Raw genomic sequence first — 17,004 nt, 5'->3', positions numbered from 1 at the left:
AAGCTTTCAGAGCTTAAATTGAGAAATAAACCAAACAGCTTGTTCCTTCTGGTCCAGAAATGGGAACAACTAAGACTGATGGGAAATAGAGGGGGACAAATCTCACTTATTTTATGGGATGTTCCTCACTTCATCCAATGCTGAATGAATAAAGAAAAGGTGGGTTAATCAATCAAAGCTTTGTAGAACACTCTGAGGGATATAACTATTGATTGAAGTTGTTTTTCACTATGAATTTCAGCCTGAAGAAATGTAGTATGCTAAAGAAATGTACTATGCCAAAACTTTAAGGTACATATGAAACTACATGCCTTAAATAAGAATCATGGTTGTGACTTCATGGCAGGAATTCAGCCTGTTAAACATGACATTACCTCAGACTTTTTCTTCTTGCACACTTACCTAGAAAAGGAAGTGGAGTGCACAAAGAATATCTCTAAGAAAGATGAATTAATAGTTACAAGTTATGTTAAAAGTTATAGCCTCTTCTGTGTGTTACTGAACAGTTTCACTGACTCTGTAGAAGAGACATTCCTAACTGTGTGAGCACCTTCTCGCCCCAATACTAGTCACCTGCTTGCCTTTTGGTTGGTTGAGCTTTGCCACTATACAAGTAGGGTAGAATAGTTACACACTCAGCCTATTTCTGAAGATGTTTTGACATTTTAAAATGTTATCATCATTCTTTTAGTGACAGTCTGTTTCTGATAGAAAAAAAAAAATCCAGATGAGACTATTTTTTCCAACTCTCCTTATAGTGGCTTTCTTCTAGAGCTTCCCACCATGGTACAGAAGTTCAGACTACAGTCCCAATGAATGCTATAACAATTGAATCTATTACAAAAGACTTTAAGAAACAGCCTTTTTCCTGCCTTAATTTTTGATGAGCAAACTAGTGGTGACATTGTGAAACCTAGCTTCAACCTTTACCCTCTGCCTCCATGTGCTTTGATGGCAACTTCAGTGGGGTCTCAACTCAAATGAAGGAGAACTGGGGGTATGCGATGCAGTGGGAACATGTTAGTGCTCAGGCAGTGAGGGCACTCGCCTTGCCCCAGTTCAGGTGCAGAGCCAACTATTCTGTAACATCATAAAACAAGCAGCAGAAACTGTTGGTCAGAAAGATAAATATTTGCTACATTACAGAATCTTATCAGAGAGAACGTGTTCTTGCTGCTTGTTGTTGGGATTTTCCAGGAACTAGAAATACATAGGGTCAGAAAAGTGTGTCAGCTTCAGTGGAGCTCAGTTGCCACCCTCTCTGTCTACTATTTGAAACTACAGTATTTATTTATTTACTGATGTATTTATTGCATCTCTCTTTATAACTTTTTCCTTGCTCTCCATGCTTTTCTTGCTCTCTCACAGTTCTATTTCACTTCTCTATTAATTACAAGATGTGGACAAGGCACATAACTTTCATTTCAGGCCTAGTGTGCCTGAGAGCAGGTTTTGAAAATGCTTTTTAAAAATGCATGATCTCATTTCTCAAGATAGTAGAAGCCATCCTGTTACTGTCAAAAATCAGATCCTCTTTATAAATCACTTCTTGAGAAGATTTGAGTATTTATATGACAATATACATAATATAGATTACCAGGATCCTAACTCTATAATACATGGAAGAAAACAGCTATCTCTAACAGTGTCTTAGAACCTACGAAGAGATGTTCTTCAGGAATTTACAGCTTAGTTTGCTAGAATTGTCATGGTTTTCTATTATGAGTGTACTTAGATCAGCTAGCTAGTTTCAATGGGGGAGTGCAGAACTTAAGATTAAAAAAAGCCAAGTTAGTCTGTCAATGACCCTGCAGAAGAAAAGATTGCAACATGACCTCAACACTACTAGATAGTCAATTCACTACTAAATAATCAATTTATGTGGAAGGTTTAATGAATTCTTATCCACAGCAAAAGATAGAGTCCAAGGCTGCACAATATTGGACAAAAGAAATTCCATCCAGAAGAATCAGCACCACAGTGAGCAAAACTCAGTCTGTTGTGCTGCTTGTAGTGCATATATAGAAATATAACAGCAAGCTTGTGTATCTGAATGTTATATCCCCCCACTACCATGCATTCTATTTTCAAGGTGAGTCAACTGTTTGGTTAAAGAAGAGTTAAAAAAAAAATCACCTGACTTTCAATCTAAAGCATGCATCACAGTTTTCAAATGGTAGTTAGGTCCAATCCTGTAAAAAAAAAAAAAAAAAAAAATGTTGCATGGAGTCATTCTGAAAGCTGTGCATCTCTACACAGGTGAATATCTGTGCCATATCATATTTTATTGAAGGACTACAATCTGATCAGGTAGTTAGGACATGTGTCATGACTACATTGTGCCAGCGAGAGTTTGCAGATAATATGATAGCATCATATTGTGTTTAGATATCTGAATATGTGATCAACCAGTATCCCAAGGGGCAGTTCTGTGAGTAGGCTTTCTATCACTAGAGCATTTGTATTTCAGCCTACTCCTCGCATTGAGTTAATTTTCCTTAACTGATGTTTTCATTATTTATTTATAGGTGTACTAAACACAGATCCTGAGTCTGATAAAAATGCCCTGTGGTAGTCATTACATTAAAAAAGTAGGGAAAGAAGATTTCTTATTTAGTTTTTAAACAAGTGCATTTGTTGTGTTTTGCTCTTGCAAATTAAGTTCCTCATGCTTTCAGTGTAAATGTGCATGTCTCCCAAGCATTTAACATATGTTTGTTCGTGGCTTCTTTGTCACTGAATTTCCTAGAGACAGATTCTGTACCCTTATCTGTGGGCTGTTCTCAGTCTGAGGAACATTCAGAAATCTCACTGTACCTAGTGATTAATCTCTTGTGGTGGATATGGTTCCAATATTGCTCCTGCCTGGTTTCTGCTCCAGTGGATGTAGATCAGTTTGCATTTGGAGAAATAACGTGGAAGTTATCCTCAGTCTGTGGTTACTTGATCTTTTCTGGAGTACTTTGCTAATAATTTATGAAAGAAATGTACTGGTGGTACAATGTTCTGACCCAAAAGTAACCCTTCTTCTATCTTAATGCAGTTACCTGGGCACAACTTGGAATTCAAACCCTGTCATTATGGAATGTTCTCACTGAAGTTAAGCAGAGACATATCAAAAGCCTGGTCTGATTCTGGCTGTGACAAAGGGACAAAGCAGGGATAAGTTCTGTCTTTGTAATTACAAGACTGCCTGTCCTCTGGGGTCCTCCATAGTCTGGAACTTCCCATGATGTCTCCTACAAATAGACTCTCCAGCCCAAAGAAGATGACAATTATGAGTTTTGAAGTTAGTTGATATTGAGGACAATGTTATAATCTCACTGATCACTGCCACATTCAGTCATCCATTAGCAGCTGTGTATGAGATTTTTGGCAGTAGCAAGGTATGTTATACAGATGCTTCTGTTTTGTTGTTGTTGTTTTTAACATGGATGTGAAAATATGGGTGGTGATGGTGGTGAAGAGAATGATTCCCTCACAAGAAATAAAGGAAAAAGAGATGGAGAAGGAGTTGACTGTTGCCACCAACTGCTTACTAGCTTTCTCACACACTATTGATTTTGCAATAAGAATACAAACTGATTTATTCTGCAGAATCTTTATGTGAAATCTACAGGGAGTGATGGGAATTTGTTGGCTTTATTGTCCTGAAGAGATGAGCTGTACTTTATGCTCTGAAATGCATACAGATGTAGATCTGTTTAGACTGTACTCTACATAGTGAATATACAGTGGAAATAAAGGGTCATTAATGGGGTGTGGGGACTGGAACTGATGGTGGCTTTTGGGTACTGTACAGTACACATTTATTTTTTTTTAATAGCTGTTTTCCATTGGAAAATAGTCCAATTAATTAAGTTCATTAATTTAAACGTGAGATATTCTGAGAGATGTACAAGAAAGAAAAAAAGTCACAGGGAAAACTCTTCTTCTGCTTTTTTTTTTTTCTGTTTTTCTTCCAACTATTCTCTGTCTCTCTCTCAGATTCTTTTTTTCTGCTTCCCTGTTTCTTTCTACTCCCACCCCCTTCCTTATTATCAGACCCAGTTTGTTCATTTCTAATTATTTCCTTTCTGTTTTGCTCTACTAGCCCTCCATCTTTTGATTAAACTTCTCTTTTGACCAATACTTTCATGACCTTATTCAAATTCCTGCAGTGTTTTTCTCCCCACTTTACACTTCCTCTCATTTTTTTTGGAGAAGTATGACATTGTCCTCTTACTCTTGCACCCATAAAAATACTTTTAGATGCAGATGTCCACTGGCTTCTCAGCTTATTCCTACCTGCCTTGAGACTTCTCACCAAGGCTGAGTCTGGGACTTGAACTGTCCCCTGAGAGAGTCAGAGGTAGGATAACCCATCCTACTTGTGGAACTTGGATTCCAACACCAAACACATTTAGGGTTACTTGAAATAGTTATTTTCAAGAATTTACTTATCTTTCTCATAAAATATTTACTATGAATTCAGCTGAGTTCTGTGTCCAGAATTGCTTAGCTGAAACAGTTATTCAGAAAATTCACTTCTGAGAAACTGCCCCAAAAGGCCTTTTAACAAGAACAGTATAATAACTTCTGGAAGTTTAGTTCTTAGTGGATTATCGTGTTCCTAAGAGATGAGACTAAGAGATGAGGAGGACACTTATTTTTTCACATTTCACAAAGGCACAGAAGGAGGTGAATATCTTATGATAACCACACCCCTTGTCATCCGCTATTAGTCACATCATACACTTCCTGAGCACAACACTTCTTTATATTCTCCTGACATTCTGCACGTCTTACAACAGTAGTGATTAGTTGTTGTCCTTAGTACTAACACCAACTCAATACACAACTCATTGAAACTTTACAGGAATCTCCAATTGTCTGCAGTTTACAAAGCTTCACAGGGCCTGTATACTCTCTTTCCAGAGAGAAAATTCAACTGAATATGGTATGATTGGTATGTTTTGACCTTAAGTTTCTGCTGTATCAGTGAAAAAGCCTTTTACTACAGAACCATAGTGACTACAAGCTACAGCTCTGCCTTGTGGCACTAGGAGCACATCTGCAGGGTAGTATAAAGGTGACCTTCTGCTAGCTGCTGCTGCTGCTTACATGCCTTGGGTCCAGCCAGTCCCCAGACAAAGACTTCCATGCATTCAGGGGCTCTGAGGTAAGAGGGCAGTGGCTGGTTGGAGGAAAATTCTAGTTATCACGCATCCTGTCTGCAAGTGAATATGGTAGCTAGTCTGACATTGAAGTAATCTTGATAACGAGGAGCTGTTTCAATTTTTCAAGGAAACAAAGAGAATTAGACGCTGAAACCCTAAATGGTTTGCAGTGTGAGTTTAGTGGGTTTCAGTAGACATGGTGCCCAAATGCTTCTTTTTGTCCTTGGGATTTTTATATTTGAAAATTTCATTTTTACAAATATGACAATGCTATATTATGATGCTGTTCTGTCAATAAAGAGAAAAAGGTTATGTGACACTAACTACTCCCACTGGGAGAAGTATAGTCTTCATTCATATGCTTGGCCTAGAGCATTGAATAGGTGATTTTTTTCTTAATTTTTAATTAATGCCACATAGTGAATGAAGACACATAGAGAAACTGGACTGGATTTTGTGCTAAGAGCACTTTGACTCCAGTTCTTCATGGAAGTGCAGGCAAAGTACTGAAATACTCCTCAGAGATTGTTCTTCCTACTCTGATAGATTGAGTTTAAAAAAAAGCGAGTTAGTATTGGGCAACTGCAATAAGTGAAAAACACAGCTAAATGGAGTTGTGGTTTGAGACTCGAACAAAAACATTATGTCCACACATAAGCCAAATACCTTTTCCTGGAATATAGGATGCTTTCTTTTGTGTGTCAGGCTCTGACCACTGAGTCACTTCCTGTGGGTTTGCATTGTGTAGATTAACAGGTGCAATTCTATGCACGTATAGAAACTTCCTTTCTTACTGCTCTCACAAGGTTTATCCTCAGCTTCCTATGTAGTTCAGACTTCTCTGCTTCCATATCTACAGTACATCTCTCTTCAATTTCTATTCCTGTCCCTCTTTGTCCCCATTATCTGCTTATGCCTTCTTCTTGACAGCTTCTTTCACTTCTTTCTTTCCTTTGACCAGCAATCTTAGTAAAGATAACCAAGCTACTCTGTTGACTAATAAAGCTAACTGTTTACAAGGGAATATTTACTCTGTGATTTAACAAATACAGCCATGGCCCCTGGACCTGGTAGTCCTCTGAAATTACATTTGGTGGGTAGCTTTTTAAAAAGAGAAGTATACAGATGAAAAGAGGTTGTCAAAGATAGAACAAACACAGAAAAATGCTTGTTTAGGATTCCTACACCTTATGAATCTCTTACAGAAGTTATGGTCTGCACATCTTGGTACCAGAGAAGCAATGTCAGGTAAAGCACTGAGTTTTTTTGTGAAAACGTCTAAGCCAGTACCATCCACTGTGAATTCACACATCCCTTTCTACTCATGTTCTGTTCTGCTGCCTGCATGGGAATAACTACATTGGAATGTTGCATTTACTATCTCAGAAATGGCAGCACAATTTAACATTTGTATGCAGGTGACCTCTTTGTCTTATATTTACTTACCTTATGAGTAAGTGTGGGTATCCCTCATCTGGTTTGTTTTACAGAAAAGAAACATAAATTTTTCAGGCACAAATTCATCTCTTCTTTGTTTCTTTTCCATGTTGAATTGGTTGCTTAGCCATAAGCAGCTCTTTTAAAATGTCTCTAGGACCTATTTCTTTTTATCTCCTTCACACTGATCTGGAGGGGCTCCCCTATATTGTAAAAACAACAACAACAAAACAAAGACAAACAAACAACAACAACAACAACAAAAAAAAAAACAGCACACAAACACCTGGGTGTACAGTCAAAAAATAAAACTAGAAAAATGAACTTTCTATTTTGAAAACACCTTTTATTTTTACGGACTGATTGTCTAATACTCTATCACATAAATAGAAGAGTTTTCTGAAAGAAAGCATGCAAAAATGGAGGTAGTAACTTATCATGAAGAGTGATGTTGCAATTTTGCTGATATTCTGGAACAACAGTGTTTAAAAGAACAATTTCAGAAGCAAATTATTTCAAACTTTGCCAATATAATAAGCACAGGGTAGAAGCTGAGAACAATCCTGCCTATGTTCTTCATGTTTTCTGGAGCTTGCCTCTGGCCAGGGATGGGTAAGGGATGGGAAGGACCTAGGCTCAGAAGTGTGCTGAATGTTTGTTTGTTTTTTTCGGAGGAAAAGGAGAAGTGATTCAGATGATGGTGCTTCACATCCCAGAGGGAGTTTCGTTTGACAGATAAGCACCCTGAGTCATGAGCTGAATACGTGCCTAAACCATTTGGAGGTTGAAGGAAATCCTATCAAAGTTTTCTGTTGTGGTTGAACGTGCTGACTCAAAGCACTTAGTACATGAACTACTGGAGAGAAAATGTGGCTGGCAGTAAGTAGTATGGTGGGCCAGGTGGAAATCAGAAGGCAGAAATTATTTTTCACATGAACGGGAAACAATCTTGATATGTGAAAATAAAAGTTGTTTGTTTCAATGAAGAGGCTAGATTTGGCTTTACTCCATGTAGTTATTTGAAGACTGTTGAGAAATGCAAATCGTGATTTATTTTTACTGTGTTATGTGATGAGAATCAAACTTTAGAGGCAGTGAGACAAGTTTTGGACTCCATCCATAAACTAGCTAAACTAATTTTTTTTTTTTTTAAATCCACATAACTGATGTGGTTTGTTTATAAATCATTACAAATATCTTAAAAAAAAAAAAAAAAAAAAAAAAAAAAAAAAAAAAAAAAAAAGAAAGAAAGAAAAAAAAGAAGAAAAAAAAAGATGACCCACAAAGACAAAAACAGCTAATGATCCAGGCTATAGGAGATACATTTTGTTCTGGTGGACAAGCAACAGTCTTCCAGGGGCTTTAGACTGTTGTTTAATGTACATATATTTTACTCTTAGACACCAAATACCTCATGCAGTATTTTGTATTCTGGCTGTGAAAAGAGTTGGCACAATTTTTGAGATAGCATGAAAAGTTTTTTTCGGGTTACTTTTGGAGTATAGTATATAAATATCCTGATCTATGGATAGATGTTTTATTCTGATGAAGCAAAAACAGTGTGACTTTACTAATGTATTAAGATGTTCTCTTGCTCAGTAAGAGGGACTAAGACAAACGGGCTTAATGCCATTTTCTTTCTTTTTTACCCCAACACATTGAATGGCTGTGTAAGCTTGAGAGAAACTGGCTATGAAAAACATAAATCGTGGAATCACTTGAGTTGATCATCTGCTCCATTCTCTTCCTTATAGGAGATCAGTTTTAAATGGAAATGCTTTAAAATTGCTGTCCTTTCATAATGCTTTCCATACTGATCCACTTGCCTTCACAGCTGTTTGTAAGACCATAAGCACTAATGAGAATACTCATTGAAAAGTGATTGAAGGTAATATTCTTGCCTGAGCACAGCTGGAGAATTGTGTGATGTCAGAAGCAGGAGTAGGCACATGCTTGTGCTGCATAGGAGAACGTTGGGGCTTTGGTTACGAACTTTCCCTTCAGGTTTCTCATTCCCACTTTCCCTCAGCAAGGGCAAACTCTCAGCTCTGAATTTTAGTCCAACACTGCCTCTGAGAACAAACCACGGTTGTCAGAGTACAAACAGTTGAAGCTATCAGACCATCCTGACTTCTCCTAGGAACCTCCTCAACAATACAGGCCAGTAGGCACGTGGTTGGCAAATTCTGGTGCCTTGCCATTACTTGCTTATATGTGGATATGCCCACATATTCCAAGAGGAAATACAGTCAGTATTGTTCCATGCTTAATATTGGCGTTAAACAGTTGGTATGTCTGTGTAACTTTGCTGGAAATAGAGTGCCATGTTATACTTGCTGCACCAGTAATTCTATTTTCTTAATGACTTTTTCAAAGGAGACTTCCCTGTGAAGAAGTGGAAGTTGCAAAGAGAGATCTGTGAAATTTCCCGCCTAAGTGGTGTGATCAGTATTACTGGCCTTCTTCCAAATTTGTGAATTCTTTGTAAGCTTCAGGGAGCACCACTAATAATCAAGCTAGGATTCTAATGTGAAGCAAGGGAGAAGGCAGAGGCTCTTTTGGCTTATTCGTATAAAACCCTTAATCACGTCGTAGGCACATAGATGTTCTCATTAGGAGTGAACTAGAAATGTTTAAACTTATTAACAAGATCATTTTGTGCTCTCTAATCATAGAGATCTCCTTTATTCTCTGGAAATGCCAGTAATGAGCAGTTCTGACGCTGTGTGGGGCAGGAAGACCACTCAGCAGAGACTGTAGGTGCATTCAGTTTAGCAGTGAGTTGGCAGCTGGCTGGCACACACTGCAAAATATGCTGTATTACTTTATCGAATCAACAATAAGTGTTCATGTTTGTTCTGGTCTGTGTGCAAGAGCTCACGTATGCCTGCATACCTCACAACTCTGCCCAAGCAATTACATCCCATACTTCCCTTTTCTGTGTTACTGTATTAAGAGTTACAACACTGCATAGCTATACAGAGAATAAGCCTATCAAAATACTTACAAATATACAGCATTTCCTTTCCCACTTATTGTTTTGAAGTAAGCTGCAGCATTTCTTCCTACTTCTTTTCTTCACTCTTTTAATTGATTAATGTCTTTATGACATCTTCTGTCTTTACAGTTATGCCTTTGTTCTTTGCCTACATTCTGGCACTTGACCTTGAAATCTTCTCTCTCTTGTTGCTAGTTTAACAACTAATGGTGGAGAGTTTGAAATTAGAGCGTCTCTAATAGAAAGAAGCAGAAAAAAAGAGAACTACAGAGAGAGACAGGACTATCTGATGAGCCTGGTACAGGTTTTAAAGTAATTAATAGAGTGTCTAAAAGTTGGTCTTCATGGTTACTGTCATATGGTCTTGGAAAACAGGGCCAGAAATACAGCATTTAGCAGTTCTGGTGACAGTCTAATTTTAAAAATAGACTAAAATTTGCTTAGCTCCATCTTTTTGTCCTTACAGGACTGCCACAGGTTTTTTTGCGCTCTTTTTAAAAGTCAGTTGACATGTCAGTTCTGTCCTTGACCACCTTCCTGTTCCAGCACCAAAGAGAGGTCTTCTCTCAGCAGTTGTCCTTGTTAGCAATATGACTTTTCAAATTTGCTTGCTACTTTGTGGGAATGTTCTGTAACCCTATAATTATCCCTGTTTACGTGATGGAAGTCTTTTTGCATGTCCTATTTAGCATGCTGTTTGTGCTTGCCTCTCCCTGCTAACAATGGACTTTGGACTTTTTTTTTTTTCTGTATGATTGGGACTTTAGTTTTAACTCTTGAGTAGTTGGGCTGAACTACTTAGCAAGTAGTGATTGTGATAGTTAAACAGTTCTTTGCAAGAGTCCAGTTTGAACACGTCAACTGAAGTTGACCTTGAAATTACAGGCAAGATTGAAATCTCACCCTAATTCAATGTGATAGGAAACCATACCATGCAAAACTTTCCTCTTGTATATATCTGTACAAATGTTAGATTGGTTGACTGCTCTTTGCCCTGTTAGTGCCTGTTGTTACAGCAGCACTGGATGCAACTTTGATATTGCTGAGGTGGCTGCACAGTGCATATTCTTTCTTGCCAACTGATATGAGGTGTTTTTGACACCGAGCTGGTGACTTGGGAGGGGAAGGTGATAAAAAAGAAAATTACATCTTGCTGAAGTATAGTGTGTATCCTAGAAGAGTGCTGCTGAGGCAAGGTCATAATAGAACCCTTCAGATCTGCATGGGCCCAAACATGGCAATTCACCTTAAATATATTCTGTAGTGTGTTTTAAGTTATTGTGATTAAGTAACATTGAAAGGAACTGAAATACAGTTGCTAAAAATGAGCGGGGAATTCACCTAGGGAATAATCAAAGTAATATTTCTCCTTTCATATTTGGCCACCAAGAAGAATTGATGTGGGTGTGAATTGCGAATTGTGAATTGTGGGTGTGAAATTAAAAGGTGCCTGCAAACATAGCTCCAGTCAGCAGGGAAACTTCAGATGTAGCTGAAGTGGGGTTTGGGCTGTACTGGTCCTATCCAGTAGCTTTGGACACTCTACATCTGTTGGTTTCTTTTCTGGGCTGTTAGTCTGTGTCTACCTTAGATAATAGTTTTCACCTTGGACTGACAAGATCTGGGGAGATTTCAGTGGCAAGGAGGTGGGGCTAGGTGGTGCTCTGTCAGTGATGTGCATCCACATTGATGTTAAAACAGTGTTGTTGACTGGTGCAAGTTTTATCTAAATATTTAACAAGCACATACTCATTTCAGAAGACTTTTCACATACTGCTGCAAAGTGTTTTATGAACATGATCCTCTGAGATATGTATTCATAGCAAGCAGTCAAAATAAAGTGACACAAAGAGTGATTAATTAAATCAGCACCTTACTGCCTTTAGAATGGGATTCTTGTTCCTTAGCATTCTTACATTCTTACTACTTTTCCATGCAATAAGTGATAGATGTAACAGTAAGTTAATTCCTTTTTTTTTTTTTTTTTTTTTTTTTTTTTGTCTGTAAAGACAGACTAAATGACACTTTAAAGTTTATGTATGAGGATAAGTACTTTGTCTATCTTAAAATGGCCACCCATGTAGGTTCTCTAACATAAGAATTTTCTTCTGTTCCTAGAGAACCATTAACTGAAGTCTTTTTGAAGGTGTTGGATTAGCTGGAAAAAGACAACAACAACAAAAAATGCTTCTCATAGTAACCTGTCAAGTGATTCTGAATTACAAAACAGACAGAAAAGCAAAAATAAAATTTGCGAATGAATGACCAGAGTTCTGATGTTTGGTTAATACTGAATTGCCTTAAATGGCAGCAGAACATTTAAGAATATGCTTTTGTATGGTAATATAATACATTTATAATAATTTCTGTATTGTATTTCAAAAATTACATACAGGACTATCCTACTGTGTTAGTTTCATATTAAATATCAGATGTGAGTATAATCTTGTGTCCCTGTTCCTCGTTTAAGTTAACGTGCTTCTTTTGTGTGCTAGCAAATGGAAAATGTTCAGATATATTCTGTTGAAAACAGTGCTGGGAGACTGCAAATGTGATTTGGTTCAGCTGTGGTATTGCTGTTACTTGTTACTGTGACAACAGAACTGTAGTGGTCTCTGAATAGTATTAAGTCCCCTAATTTAAAATATTTAAAAATTGGTTACCCTCTTGGGTTCTTTGCTAGTTTTAAGTGTCCAGGTAGATGTTTTCTCTCTGTGCATCTATTTCCCAATTGAATGCCACAGTGAAAAGATGTGCTCGTGTAGCTATATGAGATTTTCATCCCACTGAGTTGCACGTGAAATCTTTAAGCTATAATGTCAACCACTGATGTGTATGTGTAGGATAGTCTACTTCAAAATTTGTGAAGGGCAGCACTGTGGTAATTTCACAGAAGGTGAAGAAAGCAGGAGGTAGTAAAGAACAATCTCATTGTGCAGAGTGCAGGTATATGTACCATAATTAAGTGAACTGGAGATGATGGGGGCTAACAAAAGCACAAAGATTGGTGAAGGGATATACCAGAATTTCACAAGATTGTGGCCTGAAGCTCTCTTTCTGCAACAAAGTGGCCCATAACTTTAGAGTTACAAAGTGCAATGGTTAACTAGTCAGACTGTTACAGGATGGAGAGCTTCTCATAATCCTTCTTGAAAGAGTTAATGTCAGTGATTAATCATCCTCTTTCTGATTTATGAAACATCTAAGATCTAAAGATAGAACCTCAGATAGGGAAGTCACTCAGGAAGGGTAGAGTGCTATGTAGTTCATATATATCTCATACTTTGTCCTACTAGTGAGTATATAGTACGACAAATCTCTTTGCCATAAAGCATAGTTGTAAAATTTAGTTGCACAGCTTTCTGGGAAAGTGGGAATTTCTTAAATTTTCTCTGCTTTTATTTGATACTGTAATCATACGCTTTGAATGAAAGAGTCATTTTCCTCAAAATAGGCAACAGATTATTGACATTGTTGATGACTGTCCAGGGTGTCTAACAGTACACATGAGCCCCATGAACAGATAAGAAAGTATTAGATTCAGCTCTTCAACCTGAAGAAAGTGATTCTAGGTGAATTGGTGACTTGATTTAAGCCAAAAGAAGTACATGTTAATATCTGTCTTCAGCTTTTCATCCAGTGTGTACTAGTGTGATAGGAAATGTAAGATGTACTAGACATGAGGCTTTAAAAAGAAAAGTTTTTCAGTCTGCTCTGAAAGCCAAAGCAGGATCCAGTTAAACAGGCTGAATTAACTACAGGTAAAGTAAAATGTTCTCTAAGCCTGCATGCATTCCTCATAGACTGAATTACAGAAGTCAAGAAGACATTTGAAGACTCTGAACTTCAGAGATGTTTTATTTTTGATGAACAAACTACTGTTTAGTATGGCCATACATGCAATCATTAGGAAGAATGGGTTACAGAAGGACTGCTTTTGAACTCTGCCTCAAATAGTTTCCTGCTGCTCCATTTACAGCAATTTGGAATATAAAGTGATCAAACGCAATTTCTACTTAAGTCACTGGGAATTTTTGCTTGAAGAAGAACAATGGGGTTTCATATACAGGGTTTCACAGTAGTTATTTACTGTAGTGAGAAATTATTTTAATTCTAAGTGCAATTGGAAAAAAAAAAAGAAAAAGAAAAAGAAGAAATTAAGTTTGGATAGAGGACTAGTATGAAAGTTCCTGTGTCTGCATGAAAATTATCCTAGTTATTTTTAACGTTTTCTCCCCTCTTGCAACACCTGTGTTGTGATAATCTAAAACAATGTTGCATTTTAAAGTTAGCTCTCTTCATTTTTTTTCTTCCTCTATTACTCACATTTCTTTTCCGGTTTTTATTATCCTGTCCCAATGGGAATATTCTTTTATCTTTGTTATAATATAATTGTTAGTGTGCATACATGAAAATACCACTGACCTTATATTGACTTCTGAGTCAGAGGATTAATGTCTCTGAAATCAACCTTCGGAATATACTGGAAAATTTTCCCCTAACCACTCTTCAGGTGAAGAAATGTTGAAAATCCTACTCAGTATTTTTTCTTCCTTTACTGTTTTGAGTAAGTCTCCTGTTTTTCTCAAGTTGAATATTTTGTTTAGTAATCTATAGTTAAATAGATACTCTGACAAAATAGTAATAATATAGTTATGTGTTGTATTTTGTTTTTAAAATGTAGCCATTCTGTGCATTTTCATGACGTATCTCAACATATGAAATTATTTAGAACTGTTTTTTAAGGTCAGTCTCCGGACTTGTGAATATTTTCATTTATGTGAACAGTTTCATTGAAGTATATTGAAAAATCCAGAGCTGGTCATTCTATTGGTCATACTGATGGGAACACAGACACAATGAGGGAAGGGATCTTGCAGTTACAAGCACAAAATAGGTAAACGTATTTAAGCAATGGAAGAGCAAGGAGGTTATGACTTCCATCTGTTATCCAGCCAGCAAATGGCAAAGCCAGCATTAGGACTGTTGCAGAGGCCTTTATGGCAAATCAGACTAGTAAAAATTTTGAGAAATAATTCCTACTTTAGAAGTTCTGCTTTCTCTGAACTTCATGGGAACTAAATGCTTCATCCCAGCATGTCACTGGTTTCATGTACATCCAAAAGTGGAAGTCACTTGGGTAAATCCTGGCTTTGAACTCTGTCTGTGAAACCTTTCCATATAACAAGTAAAGGTTATGAAAAGTGAGAAGGACAGGGAGATTTAATTTGTAGTGGCATTTGCTGCAGAGAAAAAGAAAATAAGAAATAAAGGGATGCAAATAGCAAGAGACTGCCTGGGCTCACTAGAAGAGCGAACAAAACAGTATAAACACCAGTTTTCAAATGGAACAACACTCAACCTATTTAACACCCATTTTCCAGGTACATTATGTGGCCTATAGACAGACTTTCAATAGCACTGTACCTAGTGCTTGGGACTATGTATGCATGAAAAATGTCATTTACACATTGTTTGATTTTTATCCTTTCTTTAGATTGTTTTCAGTAGCATAGGGCTTTCATTATTTACTGAAAGCCAGACTTCTTGTGAGTCAGACTTGCTGAGAACATGGGGGTAGACCAAGGAAGTGTATCCCATAGCAACAGAAAGCAAGTTAGGGTTCTTCAAAACTTCCCTATTCATGTTTCTCCCATTGTTAATAGGGCTTTTACAGAGAATTTGGCTCACGCTTCATTTGGAGTGCTTTAGACCCAAATTTTAGTCAGTTTTAATTAGACAATTCTATGAATTTCATTTGATGCTATGCAGTTATGTACTGGGATACAGTTGCTGTTTTACCTTGAGCATATGATAACATACACAAGACATTTAAAAGCAGGCATGGCATGGATTCTTAGTCTTACCTCCTGAGACATTGCATGTTTTTCTGTAACTAGTCCTCCCTGCTGGACTTTTCCTGGTTGCCACTGTTATCGTCACTTTTTCTTCTCACAGCCTCCCCTGTCCTTCTTGTCTGAGATCTGACAAATGCAAGAGGTCTCGACAGCAAAGGTCAGGGGACCTGATTTGCCTTGGTGCCCATCTTCCAGAGTGCGGCCTGAGACAGATCAGTTTTACTGTAGTCTATATCATTTTCCCATGCAAGGCAGCAGTTAGCACCCTGTGCTTCTCAGGCTGTCTGGGCTTTTGATGGCACGTGTTTTACCACATTAATAATGGGTGACAAACCCTAAACCAGTGGCCCCTCTTCATATTTATTGTACCTTGAACCCAACCTTTTAGGCACCTGCTTAATGAAAAAAACACCACAGACAGGTAATGACTACTTCCTCTGTTATCTCTTTGGTAGAACAAATCATATGACAAAATCACTAAAGGCTAAATGGGCCAAGTAGCACTGATAGGAAAGGGAGAAATTGGAGAGCAAAGTAATTGTCATAAATCATGGAATCACAACCCTTGGGTTCAAAGGGAAGCCCATTCTGTTCCAGCCCCAGCCATGGGCAGGGCTGCCCCCACCAGCTCAGGCTGCCCAGGGCCCCATCCTCCCTTCAGATGCTGGAAGTCTGCAATGAGGTCTCCCTGGAGCCTTCTCATTTTCAGACTTAATAAGCCCAGCTCCCTCAATCTTTCTTTATAAGAGGGGTGCTCCAGACCTTTGACCGTCCTTGTGGCCCTCCTCTAGACCTACTCCCTCCTCCTCCCTTTAAATGGAAGTAGAAATATTATTTTGGGTGCCTTTTCTTGTTAGTGGCATAATTCACTAGAGTATATAACTGTTCTGAATAAGACTATAGAATTTTACATGTTCAAAAGCAATTTCAGCAAGCTAAAGAAAAACAAGTGTCATTTAAACGAAGTGTGTTGCATATTCCAACTTCAGATCTTTCTTTAAGTGTCTTTTCTGGATTGTTCAATCTTTGAATACTTCATTTATTTTCTGAGGGGTATGGCTGATATACTCCCAGGCATTGTATTTGTGGCAAATACACAAGAGATTTATATGGAATAACTTTTCAAAAATATCAGAAAGGACCATGTTCTACATTTTCTGGTGTTTGTTTGTTGTTTTTTTTTTCTTTTTTTTTTCCTGGTAGTTTTGTGCAAAGGGATCCTCAGAATCTCAGATCTGGATAGGTTTTGAGTCAAATACTGATGCATAATTATATTTTACTAAACCTTTGGAAGAATATTTCAAAAATAAAAATAAATCTGGCAAATGTTTGCTTTGTCTTTGTTTTTCAAGAGAAAAGAAAGAGGAAAAAAGAGAAAAAGGAGATAGAGGAAAAAAAAAAAGAGAAAGGGAAAGGAAAAAGGAAAGAGAAGAAAAAAGAGAAAGGGAAAGGGGAAAAAAGAGAAAAAGAAAGGGAAAGAGAGAGAAAAAAGAGAAAGAGAAAAGGAAAGAGGTTTAGCTGCAAGGTCAATTTTTATTTATTTAATTTTTTA

The 17,004-nt window shown here is 37.4% G+C and overlaps 1 long non-coding RNA gene across 2 annotated transcripts in view; it reads left to right on the top strand.

Annotated features, from left to right (window-relative positions):
- LOC125694560 (uncharacterized) overlaps positions 1–11,815 on the top strand; it is a 121,870-nt gene extending 110,055 nt beyond the window's left edge. Inside the window, exon 5 of one of the 2 annotated variants that reach the window (XR_007377604.1) lies at positions 11,713–11,815. This is a non-coding gene — a long non-coding RNA (uncharacterized LOC125694560). Of the gene's footprint in view, positions 1–3,043; positions 3,155–11,712 lie in introns of those variants that run through there. The other variant, XR_007377603.1, reaches the window with a different exon arrangement.
- Positions 11,816–17,004: the final 5,189 nt, after the last annotated feature.

This window comes from Lagopus muta, chromosome 6 (genome assembly GCF_023343835.1).
Source record: "Lagopus muta isolate bLagMut1 chromosome 6, bLagMut1 primary, whole genome shotgun sequence".
NCBI lineage: Eukaryota > Metazoa > Chordata > Aves > Galliformes > Phasianidae > Lagopus > Lagopus muta.
Note: the sequence above shows the minus strand (reverse complement) of the source record. Positions and strands in the feature narration are given on the sequence as shown.